Genomic DNA, 6,238 nt, shown 5'->3' with positions numbered 1-6,238 from the left:
GGATATCAATGACATACAGTATATCTGACAAGAGACGACTAACAGGCTCCAGTTATTCAGTTCTTGCAACAACGTCTTCATACACGCAGTATCCCAGGCCAAGATCAGAAAGGCGCTGCAAAAATTGTTGAATTTTCCCATTAGTCGGGCCATTGGTTGCATTAATCAGTGAGGAAAAAGAATAATATGTCGTAGTATGATTTAATGCTCGGCACTCTCTTCCTCTTTCTCTATGGAATAGATATCATACATTCAACAAGCCAGACTTGAGACATTTTAAGCCCATTTCCCTGTTGTGAATGTTGAAGGAATGCTGAGCTATCAGATGCGCTGTGTTCCTGGATGAGATGCTAAACCACTGAGTGTGTCAACTCTCTCAGTTGGAGTGCATCATATTTTCCAGTTGGCATTCGAAAAAGGACCAGAAATTTTATCCCCGGCTTGCTTGGTCAACATTTGTCCGTCATACATTAGCATTGAAACCAGTTTGCTGCTAGGTTCTCCCGATTTTTTTTTTTTTTTTTTGAATCTTGCTTTGTTCACATTTGATTTTTCAATTCTAACATTTCAAATGAATTTGAATGAATTAATAAATTGTGCCTAAAAGGTTTTGGGGACATCTTGAGGTCGTGAAAAATGCTGCATCAATTAAATTTCTTTCTTTATTTCTCTGTTTGCTACTTTCTTTCTTTTCTTTCTTTTCTTTCTTTCTATGCAAATTATATTTTAATGTCACTTTAAAATGGACAAAATGTATCATTTCTTCTGTGAGCAAATGCAAAAAGAGGGAAGAAATTTAGGAAATTTCTTTAAGAATTCAAGAAATTATAAAAAGGACCATTCTGGAGAAACCTAGCACGACAGATAACATGTGGAGAGAGAGTTAGGCGTGTGCCCCATCTGTGAACATCACCAAAGTCCTTGATTTCAGTTCTTGGGCCTCTCACCTCTGATCCTATGATGGATTATCTTTGATCAAGTCGATCAAATTGGTGAGTTCTTGTCAATAGTCCTAATAACTGCGGCAGAGGTATCCTGGAGCTGAGACAACTGCCTTCTGAGAATCACAAGCAGTTTGGTCGGTTCTCGGTATGACTCCAAACATGGAGAATATTCCCCTGATTCTCATTAGCACATCGTATGCAGTGAAGTGTCATGCGCAACATGTTTGCTGGAATACCCAGCTGTCAGCTGGGACACAGGAACTGACAGTTCTGTAAATTGTGATGAAGAAAGTGTGTTGCAGTGCCTTCCAGGACAATACAGTCTTTTAGGCATCGATTATAAACGTCTTCACAAATACTGCTGAATGCTTTGCTTGATTAATATTTATCCAAATCATTTTAGTTATAATGGCTATAGATTGTAAGATTATTTATCTAAGTCCACCGAATTGCCCAAAATAATAAAACGATACATGTTTATTTACACTAATCAGAACAACTTCACATGAATAATTCCACCATCAATACTGATGGAATGCTGATTTTTTTTTTAAAAAGTGAACTCTTATAAACTTCTAATTATCAGGAACTCAATCAAAATTAGATTCCCTCATGAATCACGGATGATGGATATTTTTAAAATTTTTATTGTTTGTATAATTCACCTAAATGCTGTTCTACCAATATTAATCTCATCAAAGCCCAAAAATATCGAGTAGAAGGAAGACTCTGAAATAATCTTCCTTGGCAATTTCTTTACGCTGTATCATACACCGTCATGTAAAATACAGAAATGGTGGGAAATAAATCTGCCTCCGCAATTGCTATTCCATAGGTACCAAAGACACTTATTAAGAACAGAATACATCTCCCCTATGATGTCTCAGGGAACATAAAGTACAAAGCAGCTACAGAATTAATTTCCTTCTGTAAGGCAGTAGTAAATACTTTTAGACAAATGCAGCTCTGTATAAAATACAGAGAAACTTTGAGAAACTTTAGTTTAGTCAAGGCTGATTATGTGTGAAATTGAGAATCAAGTAAGTTGTGTATCATAGAGGCGTAGACTCATACAGGACGGAAGCAGACCCTCCAGCCCAACACGTCCATGCCGATAGTGGTTATTAAACTGAAATTGTCCCATTTGCCTCGTGCTGTCTGGTCCATATTTCTTTATATCTTTCCTGTCTATGTACCTTACTAAATATCGGAACTGAAATATATTGAATTACACTTAAATATACATTTTAGTAACATAGTTAAACGTTCTTCCTGTGTCGCTTTCTATTCTACTGTCCACTACCTTTTTGTCTTCTCAATCGCCTGGCAGAGTGATTTTCTGTACAGTTTCATCCTCTCTTTGATTCACTGCGTTCTAAGTCACCACGGTACCTGATAGCTGCACACTGTTAAAAATAAGACTGGAGGAGCCTTTCTCAGCTTCCACAACGAATGCAAATTCCGACAACTCTTTCATCCCTGAGTGTGCAGATGCGGTATTTGGGAATTTATTAGCAGAAATGTCTGCAGCAGGATACAACGTCGTTGGAGGCAGACATTGCTTTGTCTTGAAGGAAAGTAGTGTGTTCAACATTTCCCTGATGAGCTGATGTAGGAAATGTCTCCGGATGAGAAGAAATAGCTGCAAAAGACGATCAAATCCGAACAAATTCAACATAAAACAGAAATAAATAAATAAAGTTCCTCTCACACAGGTGGTATAAACGTTATCTATCTATCTATCTATCTATCTATTCTATTCTATTCCATCCATAAAAGGCATAATTTACTTTTAATGTTGCACAGACAAGAAGTCTGATTTAGTATGATTCTTTACAACTTATCATAAGCATTAGTTTTTGAAAACTAATCCTTTTCGAAGTTTAAGCATTGAAAGTAAGATTTTTGAAATCACTGGTGTTTGTAAAATTCTCTTTTTTTTTGGAAAGTTTGACAGAAGGCAAACAGACACCACAATGCAAGATATTGTGTGGACAGATCAATGTGCTTGCAACTCACAGCAACATACTCCAGCGTCATTGACCACGTTGACGTCTCTAGAAATGGCTTTGGACTTCTTTGTTCTGTCAAAGGAAAGTATGTAGCGTCCAATAGTATTATTCCCCCTGTATATGTAACCGTTAAATGTTGGAGCCCGTGTTATTGTTTGTCTGTACTAGGCTGTATTATCACAAGCACGAATACAGAGCTAACAGTCCAAATCAACTAACTCCCTTTCCAGAGAAAGCACTTGATCAGCCTGTGAGATGTCATCCTTACACTCAAATGATGTTACAAAAGAAGTAGAACTCAAACACAACGTTGTACTGAGGGTTGGTAAAACAAGCCGTCTGATTAGAAAGCTAAACTTACAGAATACCAAGAACATTAGAAAACAGGTCATTGCAGGTTTTCCTGTTCATGAAGATGAAGATGCACAGGAGGCGGATCAATCAGGTACTGGTTTTCAGATTAAGATTCTCTGACGACACAAAGACTCTCAATGATGGCGATGGGGAGAAAATTCAATTCTCCCTGGTACAGACAGAGACTGATGGGCGTAATTCTCAATAATTGGATTGTCGTGGGATGTTGATGCCAGACGTCATACAAAGTCACACAATTCTGTCACTCGTTCTCTCTTGTTCTCAATCTATCCCTGTCTGTCTCTCTGATTGTCTCTCCATCTCCTTCCCTCTCCATCTCTCTCTCTTCCTCTTTTTCTGTCACTGTGTAGCGGCTGATTGGATGCTTCATGAAGACATGATCTCTGTCACTTTTTCAATTATAATAATCTTTGACATTTTGGATTCATTGAATCTAGCTTGTGGTTATTGATTGTAAACAAAACGAAACAGCAGTTATTGTTTCACTTTCAGTCCGTTATCAAAGTTCACACCACGTGCTGACGGTTTTGGTTTATGATTTTATTTGTCCACTTGGTGAACCTCTTTATTCATTCCCAAGATGCAGTTTTGGTCATTAAAAGGATCTGAGCGCCACTGGCTATGCGAGAATTTATTGTGCATCCCTTAAAACCAGGAGGGCAGCTAATAATCCACAATATATCTGTGTTTCGAGAGTCACATGTATTCTTGGTCTGGTGACGACAATAGTTTCCATCCATAAAGGGCATTAGATTTTTGCATTATTTGTCCGGTATTGTTTGGCATGCATTTTAAAGCATGAAAGGATGCCTATTTCAATGAAAGGTAGTTTAATCAGGGAGAGACCGAGATCAGTACAAAGACACAGTGCAAAGGGACACTGAGAAAGTCAAAGAAGAAAACGAAACGATCAGGGGAAATTAATGTTTATGCTTCTCACCGCTTGGTGCATGGCTGTCATCTGCTTTGATAGAGAATTCAGTCCTGTATTTAGAAACCCTTCAGTCTCTCAGTAAGCAAAGTCTGATCCTGTTCAGACTTCGATATCAGACCAAGAGAGTCAACACATCGAAAAAAATTGGTATTTTCTTTCAAAACATATGCCGGATACCATTTGCTTTTTATGTTCCTCGCCAATAATAGTGCACTTTTAGAATGGCGAGCTGTTTTTGTTTTTTTAATAATGAGTGTGTTTCACAGGGGGTGTTTTTATTCCCTGAACAATGGAACATTTTGTATTTGTGACGCAGGAACGAGTGGCAATGATACAGTGTCACACAATCCAGCTGAATTAACGGTCTGGAAGGGAGAGCACGCAAAACTGCACTGCCGTTACTTGGCAACTTAGGCTGATGGAAGCCTAATCTGGTACATCCATTGCTCCCGGGAAATTCTGAGATACTTACTGAAGATGCAGAGGGTATGAGTATGAGCCTCCAGAATTGCAAAACAGATTCCCTTTTAACTTGCACAAAAAAATGGTTATTTTAAGCATCTTCATGCTCTTAAACTGAACACGCCACATATTTCTGTGCACTGAACTCCTCACACTGATGCAGAAATACAGCAGACAAAGTACCAATATCTACCTTGTGAATTCCAGGAGTGTACACCAGATGGTGATCCCACACCGATGAACTGAAGCAACAACTCCGCGTCCGCAGTGCAAGTCATTTGTGTCAAACGTGAAATGAACGATAGCCTGGGTTGGTCATCTGGCCATAATCATGCAAAGTCATATGTTTTAAGAATATTTCGATTGTATTAAGCAGAAGAAGTGGAGCATTATGTGAGGAGACAAATTCAATTTTATTGCACTTTCTGTATTTTGCAAGATTAAATGGTTTGTGTTGCAGTTTTACAAGCGTTATGAATGAATTATATTTTTGGGGAAAGGAACAACATCACATTAAGCCATTCACATATTGAAGGATTGGCTTATGGTAATAAAATTTATAAAGGAGAAGCCAATGGAAGATGTGGAAGATGGAACATGCATCTCAACGTGGAATTGCAAGACACATTTTGGGATGTAATTTCTGAAGCCATTTCTTACGTTGACTGTCGTGGTCAATGAAATTGGGAGGCAAAACAGGTCCAAACCACATGGATGTTTTCAGCCCACAGTGTCTTGTAATCCGTCTGAAAGGATGTTCATCATATTCAGCTGAGGGGCAACGCTTGACCTAATTCTGGATAATGAAGTTAGTCAAGTGATTGTTTTGTCAATGTGCGAGCAATTTGGGAAAATGACTATAACTCTGCAAGTTTTAAAATCATTATAGAAACGGATAAGGATAGGGCAGAAGTTAAATATCTAAATCGGACTGAAACCAAGTTCAGTATCATTACAGAGATAGTAGGAACTGCCGATGCTGGAGAATCTGAGATAACACGGTGTAGAGCTGGATGAACACAGCAGGCCAAGCAGCATCAGAGGAGCAGGAAAGCTGACGTTTCGGGTCGAGACCCTTCTTCAGAAATGGGGGAGGGGAAGGGGATTCTGAAATAAATAGGGAGAGAGGGGGAGGCGGATAGAGGGGGAGACGGATAGAAGATGGATAAAGGAGAAGATAGGTGGAGAGGAGACAGACAAGTCACAGAGGCGGGGTTGGAGCCAGTGAAGGTGAATGTAGGTGGGGAGTTAGGGAGGGGATAGGTCAGTCCAGGGAGGACGGACAGGTCAAGGAGGCGGGATGAGGTTAGTGGGTAGGAGATGTCTCCCTAACCATTCCACAGCTAGTCTCCGCCTCCCTAACCATTCCATGTCGACTTCACAAGCTTAAAAATCTCCCCTCCCCCGACTGCATCCCAAAACCAGCCCAGCTAGTCCCCGCCTCCCTAACCATTCTTCCCACCTCAAGCACCACCCCCATCTCCTACCAACGAACCTCATCCCGCCTCCTT

The sequence above is a fragment of the Rhincodon typus genome, chromosome 42 (assembly GCF_021869965.1).
Source record: "Rhincodon typus isolate 14 chromosome 42, sRhiTyp1.1, whole genome shotgun sequence".
Taxonomy (NCBI): domain Eukaryota; kingdom Metazoa; phylum Chordata; class Chondrichthyes; order Orectolobiformes; family Rhincodontidae; genus Rhincodon; species Rhincodon typus.
The sequence above is the reverse complement of the archived record's forward strand: the minus strand, read 5'-3'. Positions refer to the sequence as shown.